This window comes from Danio rerio, chromosome 11 (assembly GCF_052040795.2).
Source record: "Danio rerio strain M-AB ecotype USA chromosome 11, GRCz13ab, whole genome shotgun sequence".
Taxonomy (NCBI): Eukaryota; Metazoa; Chordata; class Actinopteri; order Cypriniformes; family Danionidae; genus Danio; species Danio rerio.
In genome coordinates, this window is record NC_141031.1 from 21,866,796 (window position 1) to 21,883,457 (window position 16,662).

General features: G+C 37.5%; 1 protein-coding gene across 2 annotated transcripts in view; it reads left to right on the forward strand.

Annotated features, from left to right (window-relative positions):
• Positions 1–16,662, forward strand: part of prickle2b (prickle homolog 2b) — a 211,650-nt gene that overhangs the window by 105,922 nt on the left and 89,066 nt on the right. Inside the window, exon 1 of one of the 2 annotated variants that reach the window (XM_087271906.1) lies at positions 12,834–13,186. The exons of the other annotated variant lie outside the window; for it this stretch is intronic. The gene's annotated coding sequence lies outside the window, so the exon portion shown is untranslated. Of the gene's footprint in view, positions 1–12,833; positions 13,187–16,662 lie in introns of those variants that run through there. 2 annotated transcript variants of the gene reach the window in all.

The following is a 16,662-nucleotide window of genomic DNA, read 5'->3' on the forward strand; positions in this document are numbered from 1 at the left end:
GCCCCCATAGAAAACCTGCTGGGTTACCCTTGGTGAGAGCAGATAATGGGGCCGCCACGGTACTAAAGTTCAAGATAAATTTTCTGTAAAAATTGGCGAAACCAAGAAAACGCTGTACCTCCTTTATAGATGAGGGCGAAGGCCAATCTTTTACTGCCTGGACCTTTTGTGGATCCATCTGAATTTGTCCAGGTTTGACGACAAACCCCAGGAACTTAACTTGGGACACATGAAACTGACATTTTTCAGGTTTGACGTACAAGTGGTTATCAAGGAGGCACCTGAGAACTTTACTGACATGTTGTACATGCTCTTGGAGGGATCTTGAGAAAATGAGAATGTCGTCCAAGTAGACAAACACAAACTTGTTAAGCATATCTCGGAGGACGTCGTTAATAAGGGCTTGGAAAACAGCAGGGGCATTGGTGAGACCGAAGGGCATGACCAGATATTCATAGTGCCCAGTGGGCGTGTTAAAAGCGGTCTTCCACTCGTCTCCTTGTTTTATGCGCACAAGATGGTAGGCGTTGCGCAAGTCGAGTTTTGTGAAAATGGAGGCTTCCTGAAGAATTTCAAATGCAGTAAACATGAGAGGCAAGGGATAGCGATTGCGGACAGTGATTTTATTGAGCCCCCTGTAATCAATACAGGGACGAAGTCCACCATCTTTTTTCCCCACAAAGAAGAAACCAGCACCCGCGGGAGAAGTGGATGGCCGGATAATCCCTGCTGCAAGAGATTCATCTATATAGTTGTCCATGGCAGTTCGTTCGGGAAGAGACAGTGAAAAAAAAACTGCCTCTAGGGGGGCAGGAATCTGGAAGCAACTCAATGGCGCAGTCATAGGGGCGGTGGGGGGGCAGGGAGCTAGCTCTCCTTTTGCTGAAGACGGCCTTTAGGTGATGGTATGGAGCTGGGACTAGAGACAGATCTAGGGGTTCTTGAGATTCGAGAATAGGGTTGAGGGGTTTCTGACTCAGACAGGTGGTTTGGCATGTGGGACTCCAACCTAAAACTGTGCCAGTGGGCCAATCAATATGAGGGTTATGCTGAAGCAGCCAGGGGTGCCCAAGGATAACTGGAAACTCTGGTGAGTGTATCAAGTGAAAGCAAATCTTCTCTTGGTGCTGACAAACAGAGAGACCAAGGTGGAAGGTGAGGTGGGTGACTTCTCCTGGACCTAACGGTCTACCATCCAGAGCAGTGACAGATAATGGACCAGGAAGGGGATCGTTGGGAATTTTGAAGTTTCTGGCTAAGGTCAGGTCCATGAAATTTCCAGCAGCCCCAGAATCTACAAAGGCCTGAAGTTGGCATTTCTGGTCTGCCCATGTGAGCGTGATGGGGAGGAATAACCCAGATTTGGAAGGTATGGTATTGACTGAAGCTCCCGTTACAGTCCCTCCTTGCCTGTACGGGGCTGAGCGTTTCCCGAGAGCTGAGGGCAGGTAGACCGAAAGTGACCAGACAGACCACAATATAGGCAACATCGCTCTCTCATGCGGCGCTCTCTTTCAGTAGGAGAGAGACGAGTTCTACCCAACTGCATGGGTTCTGAAACGTCTTGAGCAGTTTGTAAAATTTGAGGGGATGGAGTGAGAAATGGTGTGGGGGCTGAGGAACAGTTCGACTTCCTTTCTCTCAGACGATTATCTAGGCGAATAGCTTGGTCCATCAAAGTCTCAAGGTCCAGAGCAGGTTCTCTGGTAGCTAGGTCGTCTTTAATTACCTCAGACAGCCCATTTTGGAAGCAGACCATGAGTGCCTCATTATTCCAGCCGCTCCCTGCTGCAACGGTCCGGAAATGGATGGCATATTCGGCCACACTACCACTACCTTGTTGAAGGGTGAGGAGTTTCTTAGAGGCTTGCCGGCCACTGAGGGGGTGATCAAAAACCCGCTTAAACTCCTCTTCGAAATCTGTGAAACTGGAACAGAAAGGGGCCTTAGCTTTCCAGACTGCAGTGGCCCATGAAAGAGCCTTACCAGACAGCAGGGTGATTACATAAGCAATCTTGGCCCGATCTGAGGGGAAGGTAGATGGCTGTAATTCAAAAGTTAAAGCACATTGGGTTAAGAATCCATCACATACACTAGGATCACCTGAGAAGCATTGGGGTGGTGGCAGGCGAGGTTCTGTGAGTGGAGAGGTCACTCGAGTCTCTGCATTGGGTACTAAGGCTACAGGGGAGGCAGGAGTAGGGCTGGAAGGTAACCTGTCGAAAAGCTGACGAATAGAGGTCATTATGTCAGAAAGTACCTGCGAATGCTTGGCCATGAGTGTTTCTTGCTGCATTAGGGCTTGCTCATGTCGCTGGACTGTAGAAGCCTGCTGGGCTACTGTGGCAAGAAGATCCTGAGGGTTCTGTGTCTCTGGATTCATGTTTGTTCTTGGCTCAGTTATTCTGTCAGACACGGGGTTCGAACCCAGGTCTCCAGTGTTAGAGACTGAAGGCTTATCCACTAAGCTACAGGAGGACAATGATCCCAACAACAAGACAGTACTTGCTCTGTGAGAGGTTTATTTACAAAACATAAAAAATCCAGACTTGGAACAAAAAATGCAGAGATAACAAAAAGACTGGTTAACGGAGGAACAAAAAGGCCAACAGGCAAAATATCTCTGATAATCTAGAGCAAGCAAAACACATCCAAAAAAAAACTAGAAAAAGGCAATGTAGCACAAGACTCTGAGTAAACTAGACTTTAGAGAAGCAAGAAGACTTACGACCATCAAGGGTTAGCATCAACAATAACTGAGCAAAGAAACAGGGGAACTAGTCAACTTAAAGGGTCACGAAACACCAAAACACATTTTTTGAGCTGTTGACAGTCGTATATGTGTCCCACATTGCTAAAAACACTATTAGGACACCTATATTTCACTAAAAAGTGTAAATTGGTTGTTTTTGCGTTATTTTAAGCAAATTCGTACTTCCTGTTTGAAACGAATTTTTGAAGCTGCGTCACGGTCATGACATAATAGCGTGTATTCCAGCGTGCAGACTGGACGTCTGTGCCAGAGTGTGTCTTATTACGTCTTACAGTGTGTTGCATTAATGCATGAGTAAGGCTTGGGTCAAACCAATCAGCGCACTCTATTGTGCAACTTCATTAATATTCATTACTATCACCGTGTTTTCAGGACAGAGATGCCACGTGTTGGCAAAACAAGCGTGAAGTGTTGCTTTTATAGTTTGCTGCAGTTAAGTTTCGTTTTCATTTTCTCTCTGTGAGAGCTCAGACTCACGTGTGGATTACAGTGTATGCGACGCGCGACAACAATAACTTGCGTGTCTAAGGAGGATTATTGTTTACCTGAGAGCTGTTCTCATCTGCAAACGCTGGGATCTGGAATCGTTTGTAGTATTCTCTTCATAAAGACGCAGCTCTAGTTGCTGGTGATTGTCCTGTCTCTACAGATTTGGTAAGTGAGCGACCAGTGCTCTTTGTTTATTCAGTTTGTTCGTATCTAACAAACTATTGCACAGAGTGTAAACACGTTAGCACCACAACCAAACTTTAACCTCGTGTAGGGTTTTTACCGCATTTAGTGACCGGAATAACACGCGCGGCTTTCTGACGCTACCTGTCGTGTGCATCTAAGTTTCTGGGAAATGCAGAGGGTTTTTTTCTCTCATTCGCCGTGCGGTATAAAACATTGCATGAAAAATACACGCTTAGAGCAGCTCCTCGAATCAAATATCTCGTGTGTCGCGAGGGGCATGAATGAATTCCCTGAATGAAAGAGCCAAACTGCAGTTAAAGTCCACCATTTAATAATTTGGCTAATAATTCGACTACAGATGTCCATGTAGGTTAAACACCATCACATTCTCCTGTATGTATGTGTGTGTGTGTGTGTGTGTGTATTTTGACTCTGAAACTCGCGCGTGCCCAAATCGACACTCCCACACCCTCCCACTTTAGTTCCTCCGACACTCCCCCCTAAACAGAGCTGGACACGCCCACTTTTCTGACTTTTTCCAAAGAAGAGGTGTGAAAACACCCTGCTGAAACGAGGGGGTTTCATGGCCCTTTAAATACACATGACCTAACAGGACACAAGTGAAACCAATCACGTAATTACTGAACTTAAACAACACATGGGGAGAAATGGGGACATCTAGTGGAGAAACAAAATCATAACATGTAAAAATTAAAGTCATTAAATGACAGATCCTGACACTCCTCGTGTTTGCGTGGGTTTCCTCCGGGTGCTCCGGTTTCCCCCACAAGTTCAAAGACACGTGGTATAGGTGAATTGGGTATACTAAATCATCCATAGTGTTTGTATGTGAATGAGTGTGTATGGATGTTTCCCAGTGATGGGTTGCAGCTGAAAAGGCATCTGCTGCGTAAAACATATGCTGGATAAGTTGGCGGTTCATTCCGCTTTGGTGACCCCTGATTACTAAAGGATTCTTTGCAGAAAAGAGAATGAATAAAACAGTTTATAGAGTGCATTGATTAAATAATTAAAAATTTTAAAATATTTTTATTACAGTTTTTGCAGACAGAAAAACAGGCAGACAAACTGATCATGTAACTATGATCAGTGCAAAAGTAAAATAAAGCATGAAACAAGGGATAAATGGCGACATATAGGACATAGACCCACATGGAATCTGCTTACGCAGAAATCTGCAGATTTTTAGTCCATCATTGAGCATTTAATTAATTGTGTAATTGTTTGTAAATTAATATTTATTCAGTCTTTAATTAATTTCAGTAATATTATTGACAAATCGTCACCTTAGAATCATAAGGTTTCTTTTCTGACATTTTTGTCAAAACTGAGTTATTCTTTTTAAATGACAACTTATTGACATCATGGAATATTTTTTATAAGTTGTTTAGATTTCAAGACTTTTTATTAATAAAAAAAATGTTACACACATACTTTAAAGCTCATTATCTAAAATCATTCAGAATGCAGATAGAACCTTATAATTCCAAGGTGACGAAATATGAAAATGTTTACATGATTTATTGGTCACACTTTATTTTGATGGTCCATTTGTTGAATTTAAGTTACCTTGCATCTACATGCCAACTAATTCTCATTAGATTATAAGTAGACTGTTAGGTTGAGGTTAGTGTAAGTTGGCATGCACTTGCAAAGTTTCTTAAAGTCAGTTAAATGTCTGTTAAAGGAGCAGTATCAGCAGATTTTAAGCAGACGGTCTACTAATATTCAAATGGACCATCAAAATAAAGTGTTACCGGTTTTATTTTCTCATATTTTCTTTGTGTTTTAGTAGATATATTATATAAGACACTTGCTTTGTTTACCAATTAAGTTGATCTAATTGGATTTGCATTGTAATTATTAAATAAAAGTTAGAAAGGTATTATTATGATTGTTTTTTTAATCAAATATTAAGTTTTTAGTTGCGATACTCCACACTCATTCCACATAAGTTTGCAGATTTTGCACAGAAATAGCAAAAAAATATTCAGCAGATTTTGTCTGGACCTCATATGACCTACAAAAAGACACATCAATGGATGTAAAGAGAGAGAGAGAGTGAGAGAGAGAGTGAGAGAGAGAGTGAGCCTTCTCTCTCAAGCCTTCAGAAATCAAACAACACTGTTAGTCTTTTTGTTGTGTTAGAAAAAAAAAAGTCTGGATCCCACATTTTATTAAATTTAGCAGAGTTCCCAGAGGTGGTAAATCTAATTTCCAAATGTAAAGCGAAGGTGAGTCCAAAAAGCCGGTCAGAAAAAAGAGGCCTAACATTAAATTATATTAATCCGTTTCAGTTCATGTTTATTTTGTTTCTAGCATTTTCATGGTTATAGTTTTAATTAACTCTAATAACCTTTCTTCCCATCAAATTGAATTTTTTTTTTCAGAATACAGTTTTTACGTGCTTCCTCAATAATGAGATTGTAATATTATGCTTATAAAGTCCATTTACATTTAAAAAAAAGCAAAAAACAACCGATATTTAACATGTGATAGACTCATTTTGGTATCATATTCATTTCCTTCTTCCACTCTGTCCAAAATGAGAGTGAACGCATTGATTTAAGAGGAAAATTGATTGTGATACATGAGTGTCTTACCATCCTGTAGCCCTTCGCAGTCCAAAAAGGTCGTGTTGTTGATGTCTTTTCCTTCCCGCTCTCGGATTTCATTATGTTTTTCTTAATGCCTTTTTATGCATGCGCTTTCTCTCTTTGCCCTCTTCAGAATATTTTGAGGTTTTCCACACTCTGTGCTTAGTCAAAGATGTCTATGTGGGTCACAAATTGTTTTCCCACTTAAGCAAGGATAGAGTGCGTTTGTTAACTGGCGGGTCGAGCTGTTTCATTCATTAAGTGTGGAAACAGATCCTGCTGTTTTTCTCTCAAATCCCAGAATCCATCTCTCTTGGGATGTCTCTATTGATTGATAACTTCAATTAGTGATGATGTGAGATGGAATAAGTTACACACTGCTTTTCTTCTTTATTTTAATAAAACACTTTCAACTTTGCCATGACATACTTTGTTTTCAGATGTCATTTCAGAGTTTTTAAAGGTATAGTTGTAATGTACTGGGAAAAATGCTGTAAATTATTTATTTTCTGTAGAACATTCAAAAAGATTTTTTATCTGAATCTGTGATCTTTGGTGATTCATAAAATGCAATGGTTATTGGTACTTTGAGGGTCAAAAAACAAAAACAAATCAATTCCCATGACTCCTGACGATACATCTTTTGAAGCAGAATTATTTTTTATGGGCATGTGGCATTTAAATTGGCATTTCCAATACATTTCTAAAGAGGAGGAAAACAGCTTATTTCTAGCATTAAACTGAGTTTAAAGACAAAAAATCCTTTTATGTTGGTAGAACATCCATTAATATTCTGTAGAGAAAAAAATACAAATGAAAATATGGTTGTGTACAGTATATGTATATTTTAGACACAAATTACAATGTAATTTGTATAAACAGCATAGGTCTACTATGCTTGGTGTGTAAACATCATAGTTAGTTTAATCTCTCATTTGTGGCCCGTTTCCCTTGAGTGGTACGGTACGGTTCGGTTTGGTACACTTTTATGGACGTTTTCACTGTCAAAAGCTGTACCGAACCAAACCGTACCACTTTTTCGGCACCCTTTCGTAAGGGTACCCAAGACCAGAAAGGGTACAAAAAGGCGAAGCTAGACGTGCAGCTGAATGCTATTGGTTTACAGAGACAAGTCATTCGCTTGCGCAACAAGCCAGAATAAAAACACAAAACCCGCCATGTTTAAAATACACAGCCGACAAGCAAAGCGATTACAGCGTAATTATATATACATATAATATCGAGCCATGGTCGATCCGGGCTCAAACAAGCCTTGTTGTCGTCTTGATAAACAGCCACAAAGCCATGGAGTAGAGCAGAATCTACCCTGTGCCTCGTAGTTTTTTACGATCCAGTCTGAAGCGTGAGCATTTTTGCTTTCTTGCTTGCACTCACCGCACGTCTATATCTGAAATAACAAACTTCTTAAACTTATGATAATAACATGCGTTTGATTATTGACATGCTTTTGAAAGCGGATCCTGTCAGACACTGACAAACGCGAGAGTGAAGCGCGAAAAAAAGGAGAAGCCGGAAAAAAAAGGAGCACATTATTTCTTCAGCAAGCGTGAACAAACTGCCTTGTTTTAATTTTTATTATCACCTTTTGGACTAATATGAACTAGGAATGGTGGAATTACTCTTTAACAAAGGCTACACGTGCTGCTGAAGATTACAGACACAGATGAGAGGTTTTCACTGACTGTAGGCTATATTTTTTGTTATTTTGAACCTAAATAAGGACGAAATGTATGCTGTGTGTAGTTTTTTATTTTATTTGGTAACATATCGTAGTTTGTAAGGAGCTGTTTGCGTTTGTTTTCTGTTTTCTGATTGAAATCTCTGTATGGCTGTGCTGCTTTTCTTTTAAATGATTTATTTGATTAAAGTTACACATATCAGGATGAACAAGCTCTGAATTTAACGTTAAATGGCAGATTACAAACAAAAAAAACAATTATGAAGTACAAATAACTCTTATTCCAGAAGAGAGCATGGCAATTTTTCACAGACTTCAAAGCAAATAAACAAAATAAATAATAATATTTTATATTTATTTATCAGCTTGATTAGTGTAAACTGACATGACTAAAAAGGTTTAGTAAATTTTTTATAACTTAAATTTTAATTGAAACCTGATTAACTTATTAAAATTAGTTAAAGTAACATCAACTCTCTTTTTTTTCTAATTCGTCAGATAATTTTATAGTGCAGTGAAAAAATCGTAGTTTACAATGCTTTTGTTTACAACACTGTGTAGTAGTTGTTCATGCTGGTATGACTTTCATTCACTACCCACATTTGCAAAACACAAGCAGCAATCTTCCACTCGTCTCTAATGTAATTGCTGGAGCCATTTCTTTCTTTCATTATTATTCGGTTTGGAATAAATAGGTTGATTGGATTATATGATTATTATTACATTTACATTTGATAGTTATTGTATTCAGGTTTGAGTATTTGCTTTTTGTATACTATTTATGTTGGAGTATTTGCTTTATTGTTTTTGAGTTTGTGAATGAAGACTTTGATTCTCTGACTGCAAATCAGATTTAAAGCAGCCAGGTAGTAGGTTGGGAGTAAGGGAAGAGCAAACAACTTTCAGACCGTGCGTTCGTATGTGGTGACTGGTGCTACTGATGAGCAATAGAGCTATTTCACTGATTTGATTGAAACCACCAGAAACCGCTATGTATGCTTTTTCAGATCTCAAATTTCTCTTGTGAGTGCTATTAGTGCCTGCCTTTTTAACGTAAATCCACCAGAGGTCGCTGTCGACTGACTGACTGACTCACTGACTGAGTGACTGACTGACTGACTGACCAATCAACTGACCCATCCTCCTCCTTCCCTAAACGCAACCGATAGTTTTTTCAAAAGCAATCCAGAAAAAGAAAAGCCCTCGCGGAAGCCTGATTTTTACGTTTTCAGAGTTTACCACATTTTCACCCTGTTATTTACTCGTCTATTATATATTTTTGGGGTTTTGTTTTTGCCTTACCTGCTTTCTGGTACCGTTCTTAACTGGATTCGAACCTCGTCGTAATGGTCAACTCCTCTCTGCGTCTCAAGTCCATCGACATACGTGGTAAGCCATTGGACAAACTGGTAACAGCCGGAAAGATGTCCTTAGAGAGGTGGAAAGCGGTCATAATAATTAAATGCAGCCATACGTACTTCTGGCTACATAATTCACAAAGAAATGTTTATAGGGGGTGAATAAGCCTTTGTTGATATAAAGTAAAATCGACAGCATATGTACGTCTGCTAACATTTATTATTACTTTCGTTTCTTGCTTGTGATAACGCAGGCCAGCACCCCTTGAATTCAATTTGAAGACAGAATCAAAACTGAACTTTTGAGAATCATATCTGAAACATTATTGAATAAAATGTGATGCATCAATGAATACATTTTCTTCTCCCACTCCTAAGTTGTCATAAATCTGTCATAAACATGAATGTCAAGATGCCAATATAATTGTGCCAGGAATATTTTTCTGATTATTTTTGTCAGTAAAACAAACTGAATTTGTCGTTAACATTTCTCATCTGAAGTGTCAGAGCTCAGGAATAATTTCTGTAAATTAATATTTAATGATGTTTAATGACATTATAAGGACAAATTCAATTTGTACCACTCTAATTTGGATCAAGAAAAAAAAGATTGTTTGTACTTCATCAAATGTGTCATTTAAAAAGTAAACATATTTGATGCACTTTCTGCAGTTACATGTTTTCTTTACTCTAGGCATGTGTCACTAAAATACCAAAAAAAAAAAAACGTGTTATGTAAAGTTATTATGGAAGGATGCACAGAAGACTCTATCAGGGAGGGTTATGTTTTCCAAAGCCTTATTTTGGTCCATCAATGCTAAAATGCACTAATATGAAAAGAAGTTTTTTTTTTAAACAGAAACTCACTCATGTGAACGTGGCATAAATTAACATCAGTTTAAAAAAAATTGTGTGAACTAGCCCTTTTAAATGCCTCTTTGGTGGTTTTCCTGACACATGCGATACACAAAACCCATTCTGAGCATGAAGTACACCTAGTAACAAGCAGAATGCAAATTTGTGCAAATATGTGAGTCAGGAGACAACAGGCGATTATTGAGGTGCTCCGTCTCGCATCATATGACCGACCACACTTAAACTGCACATAAAAAGCTTCCATTCAGAGCAGGTTGCCTGGTGCCGAGCTAACATATAATTACATTAAAGAGTCGTGCAAGCAGCCGGGAATTTTTACCGCTCCAAGTCTTGGCATAGACTCATTCTTCTAACATTTAGAGATAATGTCAGACTAGAATGTTGCTTATAGGGGCAAATTATGTGCATATATATTTATAAATTGTGGCAAGAGCAAGCTTGATGGGATGCAGAAATGGGGAGTGTATGGGAATGTGGAGAATGGCAATTTGTCTCAAGTCTCTGGACTGAATGTGATACAATGTTACTTAAAATCTGTGTAATATACTGCTGTGATTGGGGTTGGCAAAGTTATTAATGTTTTTACTGTCACATTAAACTAATTTATCATTTTAATGATAAATTGGTTAAATGTGACAGTATAAACATTTAATCAATTCATATTTTTTATCGAATTCCTCCTTAATGCTGTATAAACATTTTGGAGTTTTTAATTTATGTAAAAATATATATTTTGATAATTAAACATTACTATTAATTAACTTTATATTACTTATCACTTAATCAGCACATTAAAAAGTATCTTAATTGAGTTTACAGAGGTTACACTGCTGTGGATTGTCAGATTTATTTATAATTATTAGGTTTCAGTAATTCATTTCTCAAGTGATTATACTTGTATTACCAGAGGCTGTGACATTAGCTTCACTTAATCTTTCTTAAAATTATATTAGTTTAATTTAAGATTTCAGTTTTAGTTTAAAACTTTTTAAGTTACAAAAATGATTTTATATTTAAAGAGACAAAATAAATGCAAGTAAAGTGTAAAGTAAAATAAAATGTCAAAATACAGGTGAAAAAATCATTCATTTGTCATGGAGTAAAAATTAAACAACATATTTATTCTAACTTGTACTTATTAAACTATATGGTAACACTTTATTTGAAGGGGGTTCCTAAGACTATCACAACACCTTTATAATCATATGAACCGGATTTTATGCATGCTTATGACAACTGTCATTGTCATTAGCATAGTTATGTCATTTTAAATGCAAAGATGACATTGTTGGAGATGTCTTAGTCATGACAACTTGATATTACCAAGACAACATAACTTGTCATAAATCTGTCATAAACATGATTGTCACTCATAGGGATCTAACAATTCACCTGACTCATGATTCGATACGATTCACGAGACTAATTTCACAATTCACAAAATGATTTGAAACAAATTTAAGGTTAAAGAGCCATTTCATTTTTTTTTCTTAAATGCTGCACTTTTTTTTTTGCAAAATAAAATATTTTCTGCCATAACTAAATTACTATTTTAAAAACAAAACAAGTCTAAAAAAAAAAAAAAGAATAATATGTGACTGTTGTAACGTGGAGACTGACACGGAGGGATCCATTTTGCAGTATTTATTAGACACAGTCAAACACAAACATCCAACACGCACTAAAGTGCGAACACACATCAACAGTAATCAATAAGGTCGTGGGGCTGGCGGCTGACAGACACAGAGTGAGTTACCAGGCATAGATCAGTGGCAGGCGGCGTGGTTCAGAATCCTTAAGACAGGCGTGGGTCGAGGGCAGGCAGCGTGGTTCAGCGTCCGTGTAACAAGCAAGGGTCGTGGGCAGGCAGAAGGCAACTCAGAGTCAGAAACAGTCCGGGGTTATGCACAGGAGATCAGGCAGGAAAGAACGCTCAGTAATGCTGGCCGGGGCTAAACAAGACTTCACACTGAACAGTGGTTAGAGTGTGGCTTATATAGGTGGCGTGGGTCATTACCGTGATTCAGTTCAGGTGTGTGCACAATCAGTCTATGTGGATGATGTAATGCTAGAAGTCCGGCTAGAATAATTAATTATGCATAATGGATTTGTTATATTTTAAATGATTTAAATATTCTTGAATTCTAGGGATTTCACATCATGGCAAAGGTTCAAAACGACTATTAAGTAGTATTTTGGGAATACATCATGATCCTTTAATGATACAGATTTTTAAAATTTCATCAAATAATCTGTGTTCCAAATTTGACTTAAAGATTTTTTTTGTAAATAAACTATTACATTACACTGAATGAATCTTTATGTATATCATGTAAAAGAATTTGTTATTTTTATTATTTATAATTAAAATAAATTATTAATAATTTTGTGGTGTTTAGAAAAGCACTTGCTCAGGACACATTCAGAAAAAAATAATCAGAAAAAAAATTACATAAAACTGTATTACAGTTTCATTGTGTTGATGCTTAAACCAACCACCAAACCCAACTCCTAAACACCCACATCCCCCCATACCCCAACACCCACCCCCCCGGCCACCTTAACCCCCCCCCCCCCCCTTTTTTTTTTTCCTCTCTCTTTTCGGGTAACACGTTGCTTGCTTCCGGTACAGATTGGCGAGTTCCAGAAGATTGTGTAAGACATCTAAAAATGCATTGCACTTTTGGTCTTTTGATCAGATTGTGTCCTTTTTTCAGCTAAGAGGTGATTTTAATCATCTGGACTGCCGAACTGTGATTGGCAGAGGGATTGATGACTCATGATGGGGGACGAGGGAGAGAGTTAAGTGGGTGGAGGAAACTGGGAGCCAATTTGAGTGTGAGGAAGCAGATTTGCCACCTCTCAGCACTGCATGTTCTCCTTTCAGCCTCTTTCTCTCTGTCTTTCCTCATTGCTTGTTCCTCTACTCCATCAGCTCTTTTTTTAATGGTTTTAGTGGAGTGAATGAGTAAAAAAGCACTCTCTCTGGCGCAACAATTAGCTCCAAACATTTGTCTTTCACTTGCTCATCTCATTTGTCCAGCTCTCTACTGTCAAACGTGCTGCACATTTTCCAGTTAAGGAAGGACCGGGAGGTTTTACTGAGGCCTGTTGTTAAAAGAGACTATTAACGTGAAGGTGAACAACTTTTAAGCTCTTCTCAGAAACCTAGCGGCGAAAGGAAAAGGTAAGTACCTCTTAAGATTGAAGTTTAGTGTGTTTCATTTGCTTGACTGACATTGTATGGCAAGCCGTTTTATTATTAAATCAACTAGTATCTGTCTTAATTCTACTACTTATTTTTTTTAGATACTGGAATCTTTTTCATACTTAATCATTGGTTACTAATAGTATAGGATACTAGTACTTCTTCATGAGATATTTGGTAATATATTCATCACTATTCATCACTAGTGCATATTTAATACTGAATAGTACAGAGCTTGTACAGTTGTTGTAAGTCCTTGAAAATGCTTAAAAGGTTTGAAAAATGTTTGGTTTTTGGGTGAAGTGCTTCAAACTGAAAATGTAATTATGTTGGTAAACAGATAATAATAATTAACTGCTTAGTTAAGGAAATCTTTTTGCTTTCACATAAAGTGAAAACTCTGGAGTCTGCATATGTACCTGTAGCATGATCAGCCGTTCTTCATCTGTGCTCTTTGCTTAAGCAGTAGGTGAAGACAAAATTTACGGAGATCACTGCTTTGTGAATGAACAATGCATGGAATTAAAATAAATATTAATTTAGGATGAAAGATCACACAAGATGTGAGTAAATTACATTTAAGACAGTAAAATACAGGAATTCAATGTTGGGCAAAAATGAGATTTTTCCTTATACTATACTGTAGAGTAATATAACAAATAGCATCAGATATAATGTGATGAGGTATGTATATGTATGTAAATATGTAATTTCAACACACTTGTAAAGTGCTGGAAAGTTTGAAATATCATCTGGTAAGTGCTTGAAAATACTTAAATTTGACTTTTAAAAACATGCAAGGACCATAAGAGTAACTAATCTAACTATCTGTTACTAAAATTGAGTATTTATTGAATAAGTACAAGTAGGGCTGGGCAATATTGCAAAACAATGATCATGATATATCATGTTTCATATCATTCCATGTAAATAATTATTGAACATTCAGGATTATTAGGATTTATACAAAAGTACATTTACTGAGCTAAATAGTTTTAAATAGTCAATAAATATCTATACCGATTTTATCGCCCAGCCTTAAGTACAAGTATCTAATAAATATTAACACTAATACATGGTCTGATACAGAAGTATCTAATACACTTAGTATATGGGTGATTCAAAAAGAGTACCACAATTTAGAAAATCTGTATTTAATCAAAGAAACATGATGGAACCTTGGGTAATTTAGCAATGTGAAGAGCACTTAATAGTTTTTTTTCCAGTAGAAAACAAGTTGATAGATGTTCAATATGACCCCTCCAGACACTCGAGTGACATCAACCCGTAAGTTGTGGTATTCCTTTTGAATCACCCCATATTCTGTATATACAATATTAAGTGTTAAAAACAGCTTGCCATACAAACATAGATGGTTTGTCAGACCTGTAATGGTGATTTTTTTTTTTATTTTGTTGTGAGAATATCTCTGTTTTATGGCTGCATCGCAAGCAAATGTGTCTTGAACGCAACCCATATGATTAACAGACCAGGCAAACTGCAGAGAGCTAAAAAAAATCCACAACCTCTTGTCATCTCAGCTGTTGAGATTTAAGCAGACTGACAGCACACAAATCTTAAAGTATCTCACAGCTGTGCGACATGCCTCTCGCTTTATTTTTACCCTCTGCTGTTGTTTTATTGGTCTACAGTAGTGGAGGGGCAGGTCAACATATAGTCTGGGCAGTATAGGAATTTATGCTGCTACATACTGTACATGTTTATCAACTTTGTTTGCTAGATCCTCAAAGTTCAGGGTCATTGTCTTTGCTGCTGGTAATTCTGAGACAGGAAATAGAGGCAGTATATTTTCTTATTTTCTAGCGTTGGGGTGGTTTATCGCTGTTGCGCATCTGGATGGGACTGTAAATTATGATTCTGTGAAGACGCGCTGTTGTCTTTATGGCGTGTGTGTGATGACTGTGCATTGGGCACAGATTTATCGTGCCACCCTTGTCATTCTGCACAAGCCCAGGAGGGTGTTTCCTAATACGTACAATGTAGTCACCTGGCACTTAAACTTATAAGTGCACAATTTCTTAGAATAATGCTAATGTGTATATTGGTTTCAAATTGTTTTGAAGGTAATTTAGTTTCAACAAAGTTTTCATTTACATGTATAAGTCTACATAATAAAATAGTGTTTGATTATTTTAATAGTATATCTTAAAGGCACAGTTCACCCAAAATTTAAGATGTGCTTTCTAACCACTTCAGGGTGAGTTCATAGTGACTAAATTCAAATTTTGCGTGAACTATTCCTTTAAGTGGTTAAAAATGAAGAAAAATAACACTGTAAAGGCTGACGTTGAACACATCATAACTAAACAAAGGCCGCCAATGTTAGCATTCACATTAAACGCTAGAGTAAAAGCATAAAAAGAAAACTCCCTCAGTCTCTTTTTACATGCTGCATCACAGTCTCTATACTTGTGTAACAAGTGAGTGTCAGAAGCGAAAAATTGCGCAGCACTAACTTGTGCACTGGGGTTATTCGTTAAGAAGAGCAATCTAACGTCTGTTCATTTTGCTCAACGCCAGTGAAAATTGCTTGGTTGTAAATACTGAAAAACTTTTCCGAAAGCACTGAGGATAAGACAGAGCAAAAAATGTCCTTGTGTTTATGAGCCTTAAGACAGCCATTCATCTTTGGAACACAAAATAGTTTGTTTTGTATTAAATTTGAGAGATTGATTGTCATAGATCTAAATTATAGCACAGAAAGGATGAACTAATACATTTTTATTTGAAAATATATATATATTTTGTTATAATAGCATCACAGTAGTGCAGTGGGTTGCACAATCTCCTCACAGCAAGAATGTTGCTTGTTCGAGCCATGGGTTTCCTCTGGGTGCTTGCGATATAGGTGATGAACTATAGGTGAATTGAATAAGCTAAATTGGCCGTAGTGTAGATAAGAGTGTGTGTGGCTGGAAAGGCATCCGCTGCATAAAACATATGCATAAGTTGGCGGTTCATTTCACTGTGGCGACCCCAGATTAATAAAGGGACTAAGCTGAAAAAAATGAATGAATGAATCTTTTGTTAGTGAAATTTAGATCTGCGCGTTAGAAAAGCATTAGATTTATTTAGTGCTTATAATTATAAACCAACCAGACATGCTTCTGTTATTCTCATGAAAGCAAATACTAGAGGCATTTAGATTAGTCATGGCTGAAAAAATGAAAATATTCTTGCAAATTTTGCACTATGGTAAATGCTTTATGTAGACCAGGGATGCCAAAACTTTTTCACGTGAAGGGCCAAAAACCAAGTATTATTGAGAGTGGTGGGCTGAAGATAAATATAACAAACTATTTTACATTGAAGTCGCCAGTGGGTTTGGAGAGGAATCACATCATTCAGTTCAGTCACCTCTAATGGATATTTCATGAGTTATCAGACCTTATCAGATACATTTGGCCTATTTAAGCAGGATTTTTACAAATACT